At 33.0% G+C, this 23595-nt stretch overlaps 1 protein-coding gene across 11 annotated transcripts in view; it reads right to left on the bottom strand.

The window, feature by feature from the left end:
• The window catches only part of LOC127701283 (uncharacterized), a 526465-nt gene that overhangs the window by 481920 nt on the left and 20950 nt on the right, over positions 1-23595 (bottom strand). The window lies entirely within an intron of this gene.

Genomic DNA, 23595 nt, shown 5'->3' with positions numbered 1-23595 from the left:
ACTTTAAAAATATAAATAAATATTTAATGAGAAAATAACTGACAAAACCGAATTCAACAAGCTCTGACACATTAGAACTATTATGACGTCATAATTTGGCACTCAAATGAAGAAATAATAATTTTGACTATTTTTTGCTTCAAACGAAATTGGCCACATGCTAGGACCACCACAATGTTTTGCAAGGATATGTATATGACCCAAATACAACTTTTTTAATGCCAATTTTATTTTGGTCGAAAGGGTCTGGCAAATGTTTTTCTGAAGGAAACAGACCGGCTTAGTAATGCATAAAAACTTGCAATTTGGCTATAAACTTGTAAAATATCATCTCTTTGAAGCTGTTAACATTGTAAAAACGAGCAGCAGAGCAAAAGAGTTTAGTTTATTTAAATTTGCATATCTAAGATGGTAAATATAAGTTTTTATATATAGTATTACAAAGTTTGATTTTTACTGCCAATTTTAGGCCTTCATGGCCATACTCCTTTTTTGTCTATGTGTCAGTAGTTGTTTAGGATTTATTTGACCCATAGAATACATTACCAGTTTTCTGTGCTTTACTATTTTCATATTACCGACTTTTGACAAGACATTCTGGTTGTAGGTCAAGTAAGAGCAACCATGGAAGCATTATATTGACGGTCAATATAATACTTCCATGGAGCAACTAAGTAAGTAAAATGAAGCTTACAATCAGTGAAATTTAATGGAAAATTAACTGTTTTCTGTTGATTTTGTCTTGTATAGAAAACATAAAACAGTTAATTTTCCCCCAAATTGCACCGATTGAAAGCTTGATTTTACTTCTTATAGTTGCTCTTACTTGACCGAGTGTCAGGATGTTCTACCAAGGTATAGGTAACCTGTTGAAAAATAATAAACTCCAGATTCAAAAATCAGTAATTTGAAAATGGTCTATTCATCCAAAAAGGTTTTTTAAAAAATATACTACATGTAAATAGTGATTGTCCACTAGTTCAGTTTTGAGGAAATACCGTATTCTTGTGATCTTTGTGATGTTAGAAAGTATTTGTGGTAGGGTTGCTGTCTTACTGACATTTACACATCATTCCTTACTAGGAAAATTTTACCAATATTTCTCTTCTTCACTATTGTACTTATTCTTATTTTGTTCTGATAATTTGCTGATTAAAATTTAAAAATCATCATGTTTAATTGCTTTAACTTGAGCAAAAAGATTATATTTCAGATACAATATGAAAACTTATTTCTCTTAAAAGTAATTCTCAAGAGGATTTTGTTCACTTTTTAAATGGCAATACAAAAGATAATTGGGTTAACAAGAATCTTATTTTCTTTAACTTGTGTGACATGCTGTTGGTATTCATATTATAAAATTAACAGTAATTACTTTATAACAGCATTTTTTTTAAATCAGCATCTCATATTTTCATCCAGTCTTTCCAGTTTTGACCCCAATGGACTGATAGAAAAAGAGTAAGTGTATGCCAAAGACTTGTGATACAGTACAGTCCCATCATTTTTTATAGTTGGTATAATTATGGAACTCAAAATGGCCTTGACTATAGATTAATGTCTCAAGTGTCTTTTCCCTCCTTGGAAAATCTCCTATGCCTTAACCCTTTAACATTCAAGGAATTCTAATGTTTTCTACCCGAATAAACACTGTCCAATATCAATCAATTGAAAATTTTAACAAAAGCTCATACAAAGCCCAACTTGGATTCATCTGACCAAAAACTTTAACCTGAAGAGGAACAGACGGATGGATGGACAAATGAACAAACGGACGCACAGACTAGAAAACATAATGCCCTACTTCTATCGTAGGTGGGGCATAAAAATATACAATTCAAGGGGAAAAGTTATAGTACAGGCATTTTGCACATAGTTTTAGTGTGAAAGCAATGCACAGAGTCTTTTGGAAACATACTAGGTGCTAACTTTATATAGAATGACAAAAAACCTGCCAGGTGCTTCGAAATATCAATGCTCGAAACATAAAAAAGATAAATGATATGTGAAGAATTTTTGTCAAAGTTAAATAAATGGCACAAGTTTCTGTAAAAGATGCATTAATTAAATTTGTTAACAGAATGAGTCCTATACTAAAGAATATTCACTGGGTGTAGCAGTTAGGCACTGAAATTTATGAAAAAAATAAATAGTTTTCTTCACTTGGAAGTAAAGTTACATTTAATATAGGATTTTTTTTTTTCACCCCTGTCAGTGAGGTTTAAACACGCAATCTCTCTGGCGTCAGATTGTTCATCTTACCGCTGAGCCACAGAAACCATAGGTAAAGTCGTGAAATTTAAGTATACATGTAAGTCCATTTCTCTGGCAGAAGAGAAAATAAAATGCTCCGCTGGGGCGCAGCTTGATACGACCGCAGAGGTCGAACCCTTAACAGTTGGGGCAAGTATGGACACAACATTCAAGCTTGATACAGCACTGAATTTGGATTTTAATTAAATATTTGACACAACATAAGTTTCTGACACAGAATGAATGTGGTCTAAGAACTTAAAAAATTTTAATTTACCTTTTCAAACCATATCATTATTATTTGCTTTTATATATAAATCAGAAATAACCAATTTAAAATGGAAAATTTAAAAAAAAAAAAAAGGAAAAAAAAATCCCCCCCAAATTTTTTGAACCCCCTTATGATTCATCAGCCCCAAACTCAATCCCAGCCTTCCCTTTGTGGTATGGTACCTTGCAGTACAATTCCAGAGAGATCCATACACTTACACACAAGTTATTGTCCTGAAACTAGAAAAATGCGTTTTTTTGCCCCTTTATGGCCCCTAATTCCTAAAATTTTGAAGGGAATTACCCCCAAAATCAATTCCAGCCTTCCCTTTGTGCTATGGTACCTTGCAGTGCAATTTCAAAGAGATCCATACACTTGAACACAAGTTATTGTCTGGAAACTAGAAAAATGCTTATTTTTTGGCCCCTTATTCCTAAACGTTTTTGGCAATTACCCCCAAACTCAATTCCAGCTTTCCCTTTGTGATATGGAACCTTGTAGTACAATTTCATAAAGATCCATACACTTACACACAAGTTATTGTCATGAAACTAGAAAAATGCTTGTTTTTTGCCCCTTTTTGGCCCCTAATTCCTAAAATTTGGAGGCAATTACCCCCAAAATCAATCCCAGCATTCCCTTTGTGATATGGAACCATGTGGTACAATGTCAGAGAGATCCATACACTTACACACAAGTTATTGTCATGAAACTAGAAAAATGCTTGTTTTTTGCCCCTTTTTTGCCCCTAATTCCTAAAATTTGGAGGCAATTACCCCCAAAATCAATCTCAGCATTCCCATTGTGATATGGAACCTTGTGGTACAATGTCAGAGAGATCCATACACTAACACACAAGTTATGTCTGGAAGTTACAAAAATGCTTATTTTTGGCCCCTTTTTGGCCCCCCAATTCCTAAAATTTGGAGGCAATTACCCCCAAAATCAATCTCAGCAATCCCTTTGTGATATGAAACCTTGTGGTACAATGTCAGAGAAATCCATACACTAACACACAAGTTATGTCTGGAAGTTACAAAAATGCTTATTTTTGGCCCCTAATTCCTTAACTGTTGGTACCATAACCCCCAAAATCAATCCCCACCTTCCTTTTGTGGTATTGAACCTTATGGTAAAATTTCATAGAGATCCATTCACTTAAACTAAAGTTAAAGTGCGAAACCAAATGTGTCTTCGGACGACGACGACAACGCCAATGTCATACCAATATACGACCACAAAATTTTTTGCGGTCATATAAAAATTGGAAGAACATCATCCAACTTCTTTTCTCTTAGGAAGCAAATATATTAGAAAGTAATAACGAAATGTTCGTATTTTTCATTGATATGTAACTATTTGTTCATTTAAGCGATATGGTGTCCAACATCCTCATAATCAAGCATTAAAGAAACAAAGTTTTGTTACTGCTATCCCAACTCAACTAACAATTCTCATGACATTTTAGATATTTTTATCTCTTTTGCCAAAAAAAAACTGACATAGAGAAACATGAAATTACTAGACATGACTAGAAGGACATTTGAAAAAAAGGCAGGACAGGAGTTTTGAGTAAAAAAAGGCAGGATGAGCAACTTGACAAAAAAAACTAGAGGCTCTCAAGTGCCTATGTCGCTCACCTGATTCTACTTTGGTTTTGGAAATCATGTAAAAATAGATTAAAATCATAACAGATACCCTAATTATATATAATAATAATGATTGAGGCCAAATTTGGTTTAATATTGGCTCCGTAATTTAATCAAAAGCAGAAGATTTTTGTAAAGTTTACAGAAATTACCAATAAATTCATTGAAATTGTAGATAAAATGCTCCGCAGGGCGCAGCTTGATACGACCGCAGAGGTCGAACCCTGAACAGTTGGGGCAAGTATGGACACAACATTCAAGCTTGATACAGCACTGAATTTGGATTTTAATTAAATATTTGACACAACATAAGTTTCTGACACAGAATGAATGTGGTCTAAGAACTTAAAAAATTTTAATTTACCTTTTCAAACCATATCATTATTATTTGCTTTTATATATAAATCAGAAATAACCAATTTAAAATGGAAAATTTAAAAAAAAAAAAAGGAAAAAAAAATCCCCCCCAAATTTTTTGAACCCCCTTATGATTCATCAGCCCCAAACTCAATCCCAGCCTTCCCTTTGTGGTATGGTACCTTGCAGTACAATTTCAGAGAGATCCATACACTTGAACACAAGTTATTGTCCTGAAACTAGAAAAATGCTTGTTTTTTTCCCCTTTTTGGCCCCTTATTCCTAAAATTTTGAGGGAATTACCCTCAAAATCAATCCCAGCCTTCCCTTTGTGGTATGGTACCTTGCAGTACAATTTCAGAGAGATCCATACACTTGAACACAAGTAATTGTCTGGAAACTATAAAAATGCTATTTTTGGCCCCTTATTCCTAAATGTTTTGGGCAATTACCCCCAAACTCAATTCCAGCTTTCCCTTTGTGATATGGAACCTTGTAGTTCAATTTCAGAAAGATCCATACACTTACACACAAGTTATTATCATGAAACTAGAAAAATGCTTGTTTTTTGCCCCTTTTTTGGCCCCTAATTCCTAAAATTTTGAGGCAATTACCCCCAAAACCAATCCCAGCATTCCCTTTGTGATATGGAACCTTGTGGTACAATGTCAGAGAGATCCATACACTAACACACAAGTTATGTCTGGAAGTTACAAAAATGCTTATTTTTGGCCCCTTTTTGGCCCCTAATTTCTTAACTGTTGGTACCATAACCCCCAAAATCAATCCCAACCTTCCTTTTGTGGTATTGAACCTTATGGTAAAATTTCACGGAGATCCATTCACTTAAACTAAAGTTAGAGTGCGAAAACCAATGTGTCTTCGGACGACGCCAGACGACGACGACGACGACGCCAACGTCATACCAATATACGACCAAAAATTTTTAATTTTTGCGGTCGTATAAAAATGACTTTATAAGGACAATAACTCCAACAAGATGTCAATTGACAATTTTGCTCATGTTGACTTATGTGTAGATCTTCTTTTCTTGATATTTTTGCAGTTTACAGTATATCTCAATCTATAAAGATACATGTATTAAGGTCTTCATCAGCACCCCATAAGGAACATTTATGCCATGTTTGGGTTCATTCCATTCAGTGCTCCTCTAGAAGAAGCATTTGTATGTATTTCCCATAGGGTATTATGTTAAACTAAGTCCCCTGCTGTGGCCATCTTGGATGATGGTTTCAGCTACAAAGTAACAACACTTGGTCAGCACCTCATTAGGAACATTCATGCCATGTTTGGTTTCATTCTATTCAGTGGTTCTCTAGAAGAAAACATTTGTATGTATTTCCCATAGGGTCCTATGTTAAACTTACCCCCCTGCTGGCAGCCACCTTGGATGACAAATCAGCTACAAAGTAACAAAACTTGGTCAGCATCTCAAAAGAAACATTCATACCATGTTTGGTTTCAATCCATTAAGCGGTTTTCTAGAAGAAGACATTTGTATATATTTCCCATAGAGTCCTTTGTTAAACTAAGTCCCCCCTTAGAAGCCATCTTGGTTGATGGATTTGCTACAAAGTAACAACACTTGGTCAGCACCTCATTAGGAACATTCATGCCATGTTTGGTTTCATTCCATTCTGTGGTTCTTCAAAAAAAGACTTTTGTATGTATTTCACATAGGGTCCTTTGTTAAACTAAGTTCCCCGCTGGCAGCCATCTTGGATGATTGATTGGCAACAAAGTAACAACACTTGGTCAGCACCTCATAAGGAACATTCATGCCATGTTTTATTTCATTCCATTTAGTGGTTCTCTAAAAGAAGACATTTGTATGCATTTCCCATAGGGTCCTATGTTGTGCTATTACACAGCTGTCCCAGGTTAGTGGGAGGTTTGTTTAATCCCAAGTCAGGAGCCTGTAATTCAGTGGTTGTCATTTGTTGCTGTATATCATATTTGTTTATTTGTTTATTATTTTGTACATAAATCAAGCTGTTAATTTTAATTTTAATTGTTTTACATTTGTCATTTCTGGGCCTTTTATAGCGTGCTATGAGGTATGTGTTTTGCTCATTGTTGAAGGCCGTACTGTGACCTATAGTCGCTTACTTCTGCAGGGTTTGGTCTCTGATGAAGAGTCGTCTCATTGTCAATCATCTTACAGCTTCTTATCGTTATATATGATTACCTATATTTTTGTCTGGTCTACAACAAACTCTATCGACAGAAAAGCTTCCTTTTGAACCCCCATGTTTTAACAGAATAAACATGAACATGCATAAAAGGGGGGATTAAAAGGAAGTATTGCCATAAATCAATTACTATAAAATTGTGTATGTACTGATCTTTAGTTTCAATAAGAAAGAAAAACAAAAGTGAAACTGAAGAGGAAGAGGAAGAATACCAAAGGCATAAGTAAAAGTAAATTTGATTTGTTGGGCTGCTTTCTTATGAACATTTAACCAACATCTATTATTTATATTTATCAATATAATTCTTTCTTAACATCACATGAAATATTCAGATTTCAAAGACACATCCATATCTTACATATAAATAAACTAATCACACTTAATCAGTAATTAACCTTAGTCTGAATCGAAAAACATGTTGTTACATTATTGATTGACCTCATTTAAGATAATGGGTGCTAGTTTAATTAAACATAGTCATTAGTCTGTACATCTATTATAAATACATTTTAGAAGGTTGGTGCATAACTTGATCAATAAATTGGCTATATTCTCCATATTAAGTAACATTTGGGAATAAATACAAAATCAAGGATTGGGAAAACTGGTAAAAAAAACATATGCAAGTACAATGGAAGATATTATAATGCTGTGTATTTGGGTTCATTCTTACAGCATTTAAGTTACCCACCTTTCCCCCACCCCTAAATATTTTACAAGTTCCACGTTGCTCAATCTCAAGTTATCTATGAAGAGTTTAGTGAACTGCAGTTTGGTGTTTTCTCCTTTTTCTTTTGGCCATAATGTTATCTGTCTTGTCTTTCAACTTTTGGTTCTATCATGCCATTTTTCTGTTTTTGAATTTTTTTGCAAAGAGAAATAACTTACAGGAAGGACAAGCTGTATCACTGCCAAGCTCAAATTGGTTTCAACTTGTATAGCAATTCTTTAGAATAGTTTTCTATATTCATGTATCTGCTGTTTTCAACATTTGATTTCAACTGATTGATGAAATGTCAATAGCATTTGGTTTCAACATTTTGTTTCAACTGAGTGATGTAGTGTCAAGATCATTTAGTTTCAACTGAGTGATGTAGTGTAAAGAACATCTTGTTTCAACTGAGTGATGTAATGTAAAGAACATCTAGTTTCATCTGATTGATGTAGTGTAAAGAACATCTTGTTTCAACTGTGATGTAGTGTAAAGAACATTTTGTTTCTACTGAGTGATATAGTGTCAAGAACATTTAGTTTCAACTGATTGATGTAGTGTCAAGAACATTTGATTTCAACTGATTGATGGAAAGTCAAGAACATTTGGTCTCAACTGACTGACGAAGTGTCAAGAACAATCAGTTTCAACTGATTGATAGAGGGGTCAAGAACATTTAGTTTCAATTGATTAATGTAATGTCAAGAACATTTAGTTTCAACTGAGTGATAAAGGGGTCATATAGATTCCACCACCGCATCAAGTGTGTTACAATATTTCTCCACTTGCCAAGCTTTTAAATATTTAAAATTTAACTGTTGAGAGTGGAGAAATATTGTAATACATGAGATTTAGTGGTGGGATCTGTTTCTCTGATTATTTTAAGACGATATCTAAACAATTTTATCCTTCTTCTTCAAAGATTTGCAGAAAGTTGTGTTCTTTATATGTGACATCATCAGGCATGGTCGCCTTTTTTCATGTCACAATAGGAAATTCAGAAGAAATCAAGATAATTTTACGTCGTAATTGAAATTTCGACCAATCATTTGCCGAGAACAAAGTTTTCTCTAGAGATGAGAAATATTTTTCTCACACTGATCGAGACGTGTGAAAAATAGCATGAAAATTAGAGAAAAGAACATTTAGTTTTAACTGATTGATAGAGGGGTCAAGAGCATTTAGTTTCTAAGATCTATTGAGTGTCAAGGACAGTTGGTTTCAACTGATTGATGGAGTGTCAAGAATATTTACAACTGAGTGTGAGGGGGTCAAGAACATTTAGTTTCAACTGATTGATGGAGTGTCAAGAACATTTGGTTTCAAGTGATTGATGGAGTGTCAATATCAACTCTTTGAAGTTTCAGTTGGTGAAAAATGCTATGTTAAGGTGAACATGTGTATTATTCTTGCAGAACCATAATAAACTTTCAACAACAGTAATAGGGAACATGTCTACCATGTTTGATCTTATTTGCTTCAGTGCTTCTGCAGAAAAGTTCATGTGCTAAGAAAGGAAGGACAGATAACCATGGCCAAGTGTTACAAAAGATCAAATGACCTTTTTACAATAGATCTGAAATCATTAATCACAAATACTTATCACTGTAGTTCAGCACATTTTTAGCTATATTCAAATAACTATAGCATGTACTGGTACCTTCTTGGCCTGATTGACTCTATTTAAGTTTCCCTTTACAGTTAATTGTGTAAATTAGTGTAAATATAACAAATGCAGTATACCAGTTATAATCCTCTTACATAGAACAGCAAAGTTCTGTAACATGAGGACCTTTACATTTAGCAATAAAGTTCAGATGAAGCAAAACCAATACTTATCATTAAGTTATTCTAACTAGACATAGTTAGTCTTCTGCCAAAATACCTACAAATTCAAAAGTTAATTTGTAAGTGGACAGTTAACATCTCATTCTACTTTTCAAACTTTATTAGCTTCTAAAAGATTATCACTGTGCAAAATATTGAGCTCAAAAGCTAGAGATGAGTTACTTTTTTACTGTCTCATTAATTACATTAATCAACTCCCTGCATATATTTCTGGTATTCAAAGCAAGAGTTACTTCCCATGGATCCTTCTAGCATTAATCTAGTTCAGTATTTTTTCCTTTTTATCATTAAATAAATGGAAAAAATAGTTAATACACTATCTAGTTGTTGTTACAACAAACAGAAAATTTTCTATTCAGTCATGTTTGTTGGACATACTCATTCAAGACTGGCCATTGTTAAGAATTTAATTAACTGGGATTTATCATAAACATTCTTATGGATGAAATCTCAAATAATAATCATAATATTGATTGTTTAAAATTCATTTGTAAAGTGATTAACGTCATATGTTGTTTTTCTGGAATAAGTCGTTAATTGGACACAGCTGCCATGGATTTTGTAATTTGAAAAAAATCAGATCAACATGTTTAAATATTCCATAACATTTTCCTCAAGATTAATTTTTGTAATTTTCTGTACAAATTAGCTTCAAATAAAAACATATAGCTATGAGTAGATCACATTACAGAACAAAAAATCAAATCAAATAAAATAAAGCATTTTTAAATTTATATTTCTTCTGCTATAGAATTATATGAATTATGGAAGTGACTAACTGAACTTCTTTGTTTTCTATCAATTTAATGCTCATATTAATTTCCACAATTTGCAATAAACTTTCGAATATTTTGTATTGTTTCAGGATTTTAATGCAGAAAAGCTAGCAAAAGCTGGAGGATTTATTCTGTAACACAAAAGAGGACATAATAAAGACACCAGTTCAAATGAAATTGTTTAAAAATTATGCAGTATTCCATAAAATATTAAGTCATTCTCTATAAATATAAATATCACAGTTACTGGAAAAATCTGGAAATGCATAGTTGCAGATTTTAATGAAATTTTGCAAAAAGTCTTGTTTAAGATCTCTTATTATGAAAAAAAAAATATTGTTGCCATGGAAACTGTTTATCATTATAAGCCATTTTTCATGAGAAAAAATGTGTCTTTTTTAGCACTTAATATTAAAGAATACCCTGAACTTGCAATACTTTATTTTATTCTATTCAAATCTATCATAATTTAATTTATATAACTAAACTATTAAAGAAAAAAACTAATTTCTAAACATGCAATCGCATGCATATGAAGTTGTCATTTGGCACTTTTGTCATAAAGTAAAAAAAAATATTTTTCAGCCTTTTTTAAGTCTATAATAAAATGCTCCGCAGGGCGCAGCTTGATACGACGGCAGAGGTCGAACCCTGAACAGTTGGGGGAAGTATGGACACAACATTCAAGCTTGATACAGCTTTGGATTTGGATTGTGATTAAATATTTGACACAGCATAGGTTTCTAACACAGATTGAATGTGGTCTAAGAACTTAAAAATTTTAAATTGGACATTCACCTATTATGGTCCAATATCCAAAATCTAAATACATGGTTAGATTCAGCATATCAAAGAACCCCAAGAATTCAATTTTTGATGAAATCAAACAAAGTTTAATTTTGGACCCTTTTGACCTCAATGTGGGCAAAGTTGATAACGGGGCCCAAAAATCAAAAATCTAAATACATGGTTAGATTCAGCATATCAAAGAACCCCATATATTCAATTTTTGTTGAAATCAAACAAAGTTTAATTTTGGACCCCGATTTGGACCAACTTGAAAACTGGGCCCATAATCAAAAATCTAAATACATGTTTAGATTCAGCATATCAAAGAACCCTAAGAATTCAATTTTTGTTAAAATCAAACTAAGTTTAATTTTGGACCCTTTGAACCTTAATGTAGACCAATTTGAAAACGGAACCAAAAATTAAGAATCTAAATACACGGTTAGATTCGGCATATCAAAGAACCCCAATAATTCAATTTTTGATGAAATCAAACAAAGTTTTATTTTGGACCCTTTTGACCTCAATGTGGACAAAGTTGATAACGGGGCCCAAAAATCAAAAATCTAAATACATGGTTAGATTCAGCATATCAAAGAACCCCATATATTCAATTTTTGTTGAAATCAAACAAAAGTTTAATTTTGGACCCCGATTTGGACCAACTTGAAAACTGGGCCCATAATCAAAAATCTAAATACATGTTTAGATTCAGCATATCAAAGAACACTAAGAATTAAATTTTTGTTAAAATCAAACTAAGTTTAATTTTGGACCCTTTGGACCTTAATGTAGACCAATTTGAAAACAGAACCAAAATTTAAGAATCTAAATACACAGTTAGATTCGGCATATCAAAGAACCCCAATAATTCAATTTTTGATGAAATCAAACAAAGTTTAATTTTGGACCCTTTGGACCTCAATGTGGACCAATTTGAAAACAGGGCCCAAAATCCAAAAACTAAATACACGGTTAGATTCAGCATATTAAAGAACCCCATGAAATCAAGAATAAAACCCCATTGAAATTGGTCAAGAAATCAGCAATTTATAGGAAGTATCTTCTTTTGCACAATCCTGTGCTATTAAATATTTCTTGCTATTGCGCAATACTGTACAATTGACAATTTCTTGCTATTGCGCAATATTGTGCTATTGGATATTTCTTGCTATTGCGCAATACTGTGCAATTGAAGATTTCTTGCTATTGCGCAATACTGTGCAATTGAAGATTTCTTGCTATTGTGCAATACTGTGCAATTGAAAATTTCTTGCTATTGCACAATACTTATTATATAATAATTTACACATCCTGTTTGGTGTGTATCTCCTACCATATTATCATTATTTGATTTTAAATATAAATCAGAAATAACCAACTTAAAATGGAAAATTTTAAAAGAAACAAAAAAGGAAAAAAAGAAAAAAAAGGAAAAAAAAATAAATCCCCCCCCCAAATTTTTTGAACCCCCATTATGATTCATCACCCCCAAACTCAATCCCAGCCTTCCCTTTGTGGTATGGTACCTTGCAGTACAATTTCAGAGAGATCCATACACTTGAACACAAGTTATTGTCTGGAAACTAGAAAAAAATGTGTTTTTTGGCCCCTTTTTGGCCCCAAATTCCTAAACGTTTAGGGCAATTACCCCCAAACTCAAACCCAGCTTTCCCTTTGTGATATGGAACCTTGTAGTACAATTTCAGAAAGATCCATACACTTACACACAAGTTATTGTCATGAAACTAGAAAAATGCTTGTTTTTTGCCCCTTTTTTGGCCCCTAATTCCTAAAATTTGGAGGCAATTACCCCCAAAATCAATCCCAGCATTCCTTTAGTGATATGGAACCTTGTGGTACAATGTCAGAGAGATCCATACACTAACACACAAGTTATGTCTGGAAGTTACAAAAATGCTTATTTTTGGCCCCTTTTTGGCCCCTAATTCCTTTACTGTTATTACCATAACCCCCAAAATCAATCCCAACCTTCCTTTTGTGGTATTGAACCTTGTGGTAAAATTTCATAAAGATCCATTCACTTAAACTAAAGTTAGAGTGCGAAAACCAATGTGTCTTCGGACGACGCCGGACGACGACGACGACGCCGACGTCATACCAATATACGACCACAAAATTTTTTTTGCGGTCGTATAAAAACAAGAGGCTCTCAAGAGCCTGAATCGCTCACCTGAATTTTTTTGCTTAAATCTTTCATCAATGATTATTTTTCCTTTTCAATATATATTAATGAATGGCTTAAAACTTCCATTGAAATGTTCTTTGTATCTGTCATATTTTCTTCAAAATCAAAGAAATGCATTTTACCCCTATGTTTCATTTTAGCCATAGTGGCTATGTTTCTTGATGTACAAGAAAATAAAATACAAAATTTATACTAGATACTCTGAAACTCATTCAGCCCAAGTTTGGCTGAAATTGATTCAGCAGTTTCAAAGGAGAAGATTTTTTAAAGTAAGCAAACTAAATGAACAATTGTGAAAAATTGATTTTAAAGGGCAATAACTCCTTAAGGGGACAATTGACAATTTTGTACATCAGACTTATTTGTAGATCTTACTTTGCTGAACATTTTTGCTGTTTACAGTTTATCTTTATCATTAATAATATTCAAGATAATAACTAAAATCTGCAAAATTTCCTTAAAGTTACCAATTAAGTGGCAGCAATCCAACAATGGGTTGTTAGATTCATCTGAAAATTTCAGGGCTGACATAGCTTGGCCTAATAAACATTTTTACATCCATCAGATTAGCTCTAAATGCTTTGGTTTTTGATATAAGCCAAAAATTGCATTTTACCCCTACGTTCTATTTTTAGCCATGGCGGCCATGTTTTTTTACGAAACAGAAAATAAAACACACTTTATTCTAGATACCCTTAGAATCATGCAGATTAAGTTTGGTTGGAATTGGTTCAGTAGTTTCAGAGAAGAAGATTTTTTAAAGTTAGAAAACATGATAAACAAATTGTGTAAAATTGTCCTTAAAGTGCAATAACTCCTTAAGGGGTCAATTGACAAATTTGATCATATGAACTTATTTGTAGATCTTACCTTGCTGAACATTTTTGCTGTTCAGTTTATCTTTATCATTAATAATATTCAAGATAATAACCAAAAACTGGAAAATCTCCTTAAAATTACCAATTTAGTGGCAGCAATCCAACAATGGGTTATCAGATTCAACTGAAAATTTCAGGGCTGATAGAACTTCACCTAATGAAAACTTTAACCCCATGTCAGATTTTCTCTAAATGCTTTGGTTTTTGAGATATAAGCCAAAAACTGCATTTTACCCCTATGTTCTATTTTTAGCCATGGCGGCCATGTTATTTGACGAAACAGTTAATAAAACACAAACTTTATTCTAGATACCCTAAGCATCATTTAGCATAAGTTTGGTTGGAATTGGTTCAGTAGTTTCAGAGAAGAAGATGTTTGAAATAGTTTACACCAGACGGACAACGACAGACAACGACGGACGCCAAGTGATGGCAAAAGCTCACAGTTCCTTCGGAACGGTGAGCTAAAAAAACTGGACATCAGACTTTATTGAAACTATTTTACAATGAAGTTCTATTAGCAATAATAACAATATTAATAAATCAGAGAGGTGATATTTTTTTTTGATTTTTGATTTTAATTTGAAAATTGCTCTAAACCCTGATGTTTTACAAAATCATCATTAAACCAGTGATACATAACCAGTATATATCCAGACTGCAAAAGTGAAATTGAGATAAACTTTGCATAAGAAAACTTATTAACAACCTTTTGAGAGAAATAAACACCATTTCATTTTTATCATTTTATTGGGTTGCCATGACATGCAAACAGTAGAGTGCATGTATCGTTTTGGCATCAGTGTATAAAAAAACAACATGACAGTGCAAAATTATTCTATACTTGAATGAATCTAAAGATAATACATGTATATAAATCCAAAAATCTCTACATAATCACCACCTCTCCCTGAATTTTTTGCAGGTTCACGCCTATATATTGGTGTCAGACCACCAATTCAAAATCCCTATCTATTCAACCAAATTTTGCAATTTTCACAGTTTTCTTAATATTTTACCTTAAGTTTAACTTCATATAAACCAGGTACTGAATGAAGTGTACATGTATCACCTTTCTACATGCCAATTTTCAACCCATGTTTAGTCTTCTAAGAAAGAACTGCCTTTCGGAAGACAAGTACTACTAAAAATAACCCCTGTTTTTTTGGAAATCTTAAATTAGTATACTATGGAGCGCATTAATCCTCAATTTTTAATGCAAACTAATAGACAAGTAAATTTTGGCTCAAAATGGTCTAAATATATTTCTCTTTCACCAAAAGTTTCATTTCTGCAAATTTGTTGGTTAGTTTAACAAAACATTGACATCAAAAGCACTATTTTGTGTCAGAGTAGGGCTACTTTTACATACGTTCTAAATTGGAGGGAGTGAATTGGTGGTTTGACACCAAAATTGGTGAGTTTTGGAAGCTTCTATTGGCCATTTGGATGTCTTTGGAAACAAGATTCTCGGAACCTCTCGAAAATTTTCGATCATTTATACAGATAGTTTTCTATGTCCTTGATAAGGTCCCTCTATGGATAGGCTACCACGTGACATTGTATATTTCAACACAGTTCATTTGTAGATCGGAAAGTATGTGTGTGTAGTATTTAATACAACATGCTATTGTGCATTGTGACAATAAACCTAGGAATAGTTTATTAATATATAATGTCCCAGAATAAACTGATTATTTTTGAACATTTACTACGTGATATTTTGTATCTCAATCATAGTCCGGGAAAAATGTTGAAAAGCATGAAGAAAATTAACAAAACGATATTTCTGTTATAAATATTTACATTAGGTCGGAAACACAGTGGTCGGAAAGCAGAAAGATACTTAAACAAAAGGATGCATACACATAAGTTAGTATCTAAATTCTAAACGGTAGTGAATGAAAAAATACTTTCCAAGTTTCAACTCGCAAGGAATTTAAATCCTTGCTTCTCACAACAAGAGGCTCTCAAGAGCCTGAATCGCTCACCTGTATTTCAGAGGAGAAGATTTTTAAATGTTAGCAAACTTGATGAACAAATTGTGTAAAATTGTCTTTAAAGGGCAATAACTCCTTAAGGGGTCAATTGACATTTTTGGTCATATTAACTTTTTTGTAGATCTTACTTTGCTGAACATTATTGCTGCTTACAGTTTATATATATCTATAATAATATTCAAAATAATAACATTGTATTTCAGAGGAGAAGATTTTTAAATGTTAGCAAACTTGATGAACAAATTGTGTAAAATTGTCTTTAAAGGGCAATAACTCCTTAAGGGGTCAATTGACAATTATGGTCACATTAACTTTTTTGTAGATCTTACTTTGCTGAACATTATTGCTGCTTACAGTTTATATATATCTATAATAATATTCAAGATAATAACAAAAAACTGCAAAATTTTTTTAAACTACCAATTCGGTGGCAGCAACCCAACAATGGGTTGTTTGATTCGTCTGAAAATTTCAGAGCTGATAGATCTTGACCAATTGAACAATTTTACCCATGTCAGATTTGCTCTAAAAGCTTTAGTTTTTGAGATATAAGCCAAAAACTGCATTTGATCCCAATGTTCTATTTTTAGCCATGGTGGCCATGTTTGTCGATGGATCAAAACTTCGGATACAATTTATAAACAAGAAACCCTAAGGAACATTTAGTTAAAGTTTGAAGGTATTTGGCCCAGTAGTTTCAGAGGAGAAGATTTTTGAAATAGTTTATGACGACGACAGACGACGGACGCCAAGTGATGGCATAAGCTCACATCAGGCCCTTCGGGCCCCTGTGAGCTAAAAAAACGTTATTTATATTTTACAATAATCATAAAAAAATTTAATTACTACGTTAATTATTTTATACTGTTTTAGTATGGTTTTATAAGTTTCTGCATGCTTATATTTTGTATATCAATATATTCATATAATGGAAAGTTAGACTTTAAGAAGAGATTGATAAATAAAATATCTATCAGAAAATACATGACGTTTGTGTTTATTGATATTATATTCTAAATTTTCTTAAAAGATTAATTATCAGGAATATATGTTAATTAAATTTCAATTCTTTATTTGATCAAACTTATAGATCTAAATCTTTGCAATATGGTACGATTTTGAAAATTTTATTCATTGTGTTGATCCTACACACGTCTTTGTTCATGTACATTATATACCACCCTTTGCTTTCACACAGATTCCGGATTAAATGGCAATGAATCCAGAGTCAAATATGAGGTAGGTAGTTTGACATCCTATTTCAACTAATTACAGCTTTTCTATAAAAGCATGCAAAGCAAACCTTTGATCAACTTACTTGCTATGTTTGTTTGGATGTTTGTAAACAACAGGTAGGTAGTCTATTTCAGTCTGTTTACTTTAAACTGGAATTTGATTGGACAATAAACATTAACTTCATTTAAATGTTAAGTTTCACATTGTATGTCAATTTTTATTGTCCAATCAAATACCAGTATATATAAAGCAGACTGAAACTCCGCCTACCCTTTTGTTTACAAACATCCAAGCAAACATAGCAAGCAAGTCGATCAAAGGTTTGCTTTGCATGCTTTTATAGAAAAGCTGTAAACATTAGATTTGAACCTAGATTAATATATGTGATGACACAAATGCGTATTCTTATCTAGAGTATAGTGCATATTTAGAAAACCATGTGCATGCATAAATATTAATTTCACTCGCGAATGTGGATTTTTCGCGTTTCTTAACTAAATTCAGGACAAGGCAGTAAGAGCTTGTCATGTGACTTTCAAGCCTGGTCATTATTACCTATGTATTCTGACCTCTAGCTGTTTCTCTTTTCTTTTTCTTTTTTGAGTGACAGTCCTATTGTAAACTTTGAAATTTTCGGAATACTAAAAAGGATTTTCTACCCCAGGAATAGATTACCTTAGATGTATTTTGGAAAAACCTTTGTTTTGAAATTTTTGGTCCTCAATGCCTTTCAACTTCGTACTTTTCTTGGCCTTTTTAAACTAGAGGCTCTAAAGAGCCTGTGTCGCTCACCTTGGTCTATGTGCATATTAAACAATGGACACAGATGGATTCATGACAAAATTGTGTTTTGGTGATGGTGATGTGTTTGTAGATCTTACTTTACTGAACATTCTTGCTCCTTACTATTATCTCTATCTATAATGAACTTGGCCCAGTAGTTACAGTGGAAAATATTTTGTAAAAATTTACAAAAATTTACAAAATTTATGAAAATTGTAAAAAATTGACTATAAAGGGCAATAACTCCTTAAGGGGTCAATTGACAATTTTGGTCATGTTGACTTATTTGTAGATCTAACTTTGCTGTACATTATTGCTGTTTACAGTTTATCTCTATCTATAATAATATTCAAGATAATAACCAAAAGCTGCAAAATTTTCTTAAAATTACCAATTCAGGGGCAGCAACCCAACAACATGTTGCCTGATTGGTCTGAAAATTTCAGGGCAGATAGATCTTGACCTAATGAACAATTTTATACAATCAGATATGCTCTAAATGCTTTGGTTTCAGAGATATGAGCCAAAAACTGCATTTTACCCTATGTATTAGTTTTTTGCCATGTCGGCCATCTTGGTTTGCGGGCAGGGTCATCGGACACATTTTTTAAACTAGATACCCTAATGATGATTGTGGACAATTTTGGTTAAATTTGTATTAGTAGTTTCAGAGGAGAAGATTTTTGTAAAAGATTACAAAAATTTACGAAAAATGGTTAAAAATTGATTATAAAGGGCAATAACTCCTTAAGGGGTCAACTGACCATTTTGGTCAAGTTGACTTATTTGTAGATCATACTTTGCTGAACATTATTGCTGTTTACAGTTTATCTCTATCTATAATAATATTCAAGATAATAACCAAAAACGGCAAAATTTCCTTAAAATTACCAATTCAGGGGCAGCAACCCAACAACGGGTTGTCCGATTCATCTGAAAATTTCAGGGCAGATAGATCTTGACCTGATAAACAATTTTACCCCATTGTCAGATTTGCTCTAAATGCTTTGGTTTCAGAGATATAAGCCAAAATCTACATTTTATCCCTATGTTCTATTTTTAGCCATGGTGGCCATCTTGGTTGGTTGGCGGGGTCATCGGACTCATTTTTTAAACTAGATACCCCAATGATGATTGTGGCCAAGTTTGGTCAAATTTGGCCCAGTAGTTTCAGAGGAGAAGATTTTTGTAAAAGTTGACGGACGACGGACGACGGACGCAAAGTGATGAGAAAAGCTCACTTGACCTTTCAGGTCAGGTGAGCTAAAAAAATTATTTGAGGGTCACTGATGCGTCTTTTGTAGATTAAACATCCGTCTGGCGTACAACATTTTAATGCTGGTATCTTTATATATCTACATATCTTTTTATATAAATTGGTTCTTTTGATGGTATGTTCAGGTATTCATAAAACTTATGAAAATAAGATATTCATCAAAATCAAGTTTTCCTGTGAAATATTTGGATTGATTTAAGTAACTTCAGGAAATCCTTAAAATTTGAGATGTTTTATGGGACCAAAATATATGGCAGTATATAAGAGGTCCCAAATGAAGCCTCTGTGTTACTCTCAAGAAAAATATATGAAACCTTCTTATAAGTTGCATACCACAGGGTTTCATTTCAATGGAAATTGGACTTTAAATTTATCTAGTAGCTGTATATATATATACACTTTTCTATTCACAACTAAAATCCAACATTGCTTTCAATTGACTTGTGCAAGAATCTACATGCAATTACATTTTCTCAATAAAGGTGTTTTAACATGATCATTACGATACCTTATTCTATTCACAGTAAATTATTTCAAATCAAAAGCAAAATAAAATGCTCCGCTGGGGCGCAGCTTGATACGACCACAGAGGTCAAACCCTGAACAGTTGGGGCAAGTATGGACACAACATTCAAGCTTGATACAGCACTGAATTTGGATTGTAATTAAATATTTGACACAGCATAGGTTTCTGACACAGAATGAAAGTGGTCTAAGAACTTATAATTTTTTAATTTACCTATTCATACATGTGATGGACTGTGAAACTCAGATCAGGAGATTGGGAAATTTTGGTCAGGAGATTAGGACTCAGATCAGGAGGTTTTTAATCGACATAAACTTTGTCGTAAATGTAACCGTGTGCTGTAAAAATGGTCTTTTAAAGTGTGTTTTCTTCAACTTTCCATCCAATTTAATATGTTTATAGTACCCTTGTACTTATAAAGTTTCTCCATCTTTATATTTTACATGTTCAATCTAACATTTTTTTTTTTCAGTATGTTCTTTAAATTTTTTACTTCATATTCTATAAAACATTTATTGCAACCAGAACATTTGTTTAACTATCTGCAAATAGCTTTTGTTTGCATACTCAGAAAATCATTCTAACTGTAAAACCAGGGTCATAGTTATTTTATAAATTTCAATTTAAGCCTTGAAAGGAAGTATAGAATCCTCAAATAATTTTCAAATTATTATTTTTTTATTTGTCATAAGACATTTAAAATCATTTATTTACCATCCTTTTATGATTATTTGTTCAATTTATATTTTATTTATATTCTTTTAAAAATTTTCATTATTAAAAGGAAAGTAACTTAAAACAGGATAAATCAAGGGAAGTAACCCAATAAATACACAGTTTTTGTTACACAACGGCAGTTAGCCTGAGGTAAAAAATCATTGATTACCAGTATGTTTGACACCCAAGCTGACAAGTGAAGCCATATAATTATGCATGTTAATTGATTTACAGGTAAAATATAACTTCAGGTAATGTGAGTTACACCAGATGCCTGAGATGATATGTTGGGCAGAAATTTTTCATTCATGAAAAATTTCATACACGGGATTATAATTTTCCTCTTCAACCTGAGGTCAGGAGGAGCCTCCTGAAAACAGGATTATTGTACACCTGTCGGGAGGTTCACATGTATGCTATTCAAACCATATCATTATTATTTGCTTTTATATATTAATCAGAAATAACCAATTTAAAATGGAAAATTTTAAAGAAAAAAAAGGAAAAAAAAATCCCCCCCCCCCAAATTTTTTGAACCCCCTTATGATTCATCGCCCCCACACTCAATCCCAGCTTTCCCTTTGTGGTATGGTACCTTGCAGTACAATTTTAGAGAGATCCATTCACTTGAACACAAGTTATTGTCTGGAAACTAGAAAAATGCTTGTTTTTTTGTCCCTTTTTGGCCCCAAATTCCTAAACGTTTAGGGCAATTACCCCCAAACTCCAACCCAGCTTTCCCTTTGTGATATGGAACCTTGCAGTACAATTTCATAAAGATCCATACACTTACAAACAAGTTATTGTCATGAAACTAGAAAAATGCTTGTTTTTTGCCCCTTTTTGGCCCCTAATTCCCAAAATTTGGAGGAAATTACCCCCAAAAATCAATCCCAGTATTCCCTTTGTGATATGGAACCTTGTGATACAATGTCAGAGAGATCCATACACTTACACACAAGTTATTGTCATGAAACTAGAAAAATGCTTGTTTTTTGCCCCTTTTTGGCCCCTAATTCCTAAAATTTGGAGGCAATTACCCCCAAAATCAATCCCAGCATTCCCTTTGTGATATGGAACCTTGCGGTACAATGTCAGAGAGATCCATATACTTACACACAAGTTATGTCTGGAAGTTACAAAAATGCTTATTTTTGGCCCCTTTTTGGCCCCTAATTCCTTAACTGTTAGTACCATAACCCCCAAAATCAATCCCCACCTTCCTTTTGTCGTATTGAACCTTATGGTAAAATTTCATTGAGATCCATTCACTTAAACTAAAGTTAGAGTGCGAAAACTAATGTGTTTTCGGACGACGACGCCGGACGACGACGACGACGACGACGCCAACGTCATACCAATATACGACCACAAAAATTTTTTTGCGGTCGTATAAAAATTCACCAGTCAGCGGTCAAGGGTTCACGTATTGCTTTTCTTTTTTTAAAAGAAAGCAACTTGTTCTTTTCTATAGTGGCAAGAATTTTATGTACAATATAAGCCCTATATAGCTGATATGGAACAGTTAGACCCAGAGACACCCTAACATTGCAGCATCACACTAAATTATGTGACCCACTGGCAAGGGACCACTGTTGCATGAACAGAATGGCTCTCCTTTTTATATCTATATATTTTTACATTAAATATATTATTGAGAGATGAGACTTAAATAAAATATTGAAATGAAATGAAATGCATCAGTCACATGTAACTATATGCAATCCACGACTTGTTGCTGCATTTAGAAGTTTTTCAAGGCTCAGACAATCATGAATTCAGTTAGCTATGGTCCTCATATAAACTGACCAATCAGCATCAAAATAGAAACTATCAGACAGGATATATACACAGTACATTGTACCCCTGAATATGTAGAGAAAAAAGGCTAGTTGCAGGATAAAAATGTCTCTGTTTAGTTGTGTTTAGAGGCTCTCACAGATTGAAAATATATCACTGATATTGAATATATCCAACATCGCATGCAGTTTTGTGAGTTGAAACATGTAATTTCATCTACTTAGATAATGTTTTTATTCAGGTAAATTAATCAAGGAGCGATGGATTTTTCTTAGAAGAAATATCTAAATAAACAATAGCCATTGTATTTATTCATTGGGACAATAGAACTGACAAAAGTTTAAATACCTTGACCAAGAAAAGATGACTCTGTGGAAAAGTTTCATTTGGTTTGTAATAAATAGAATTTAATATTACATATCCTTGTAACATGTCAAGCTTTTTTGAGTATAAGAGATTTTTAAAATAGTCAATGTATTAGCTTATTGCTAATATAATGCTCCGCTGGGCACAGCTTGATACGACCGCAGAGGTCGAACCCTGAACAGTTGGGGCAAGTATGGACACAACATTCAAGCTTGATACAGCACTGAATTTGGATTGTGATTAAGTATTTGACACAGCACAGGTTTCTGACACAGAATGAATGTGATCTAAGAACTTAAAATTTATTAATTTACCTATTCAAACCATATCATTATTATTTGCTTTTATATATAAATCAGAAATAACCAATTTAAAATGGAAAATTTTAAAGAAAAAAAAGTAAAAAAAATCCCCCATCAAATTTGTTGAACCCCTTATGATTCATCACCCCCAAACTCAATCCAAGCCTTCCCTTTGTGGTATGGTACCTTGCAGTACAATTTCAGAGAGATCCATACACTTGAACACAAGTTATTGTATGGAAACTAGAAAAATGCTTGTTTTTAGGCTCCTTTTTGGCCCCAAATTCCTAAACGTTTAGGGCAATTACCCCCAAACTCAAACCCAGCTTTCCCTTTATGATATGGAACCTTGTAGTACAATTTCATAAAGATCCATACACTAACACACAAGTTATAGTCCTGAAACTAGAAAAATGCTTGTTTTTTTGCCCCTTTTTGGCCCCTAATTCCTAAAATTTTGAGGCAATTACCCCCAAAATCAATCCCAGCCTTCCCTTTGTGGTATGGTACCCTGTAGTACAATTTCAGAGAGATCCATACACTTGAACACAAGTTATTGTCTGGAAACTAGAAAAATGCTTGTTTTTTGCCCATTTTTTGGCCCCTAATTCCTAAAATTTGGAGGCAATTACCC

This window comes from Mytilus californianus, unplaced genomic scaffold (genome assembly GCF_021869535.1).
Source record: "Mytilus californianus isolate M0D057914Y unplaced genomic scaffold, xbMytCali1.0.p SCAF_5, whole genome shotgun sequence".
NCBI classification, from domain to species: domain Eukaryota; kingdom Metazoa; phylum Mollusca; class Bivalvia; order Mytilida; family Mytilidae; genus Mytilus; species Mytilus californianus.
The sequence above is the reverse complement of the archived record's forward strand: the minus strand, read 5'-3'. Positions and strand labels throughout refer to the sequence as shown.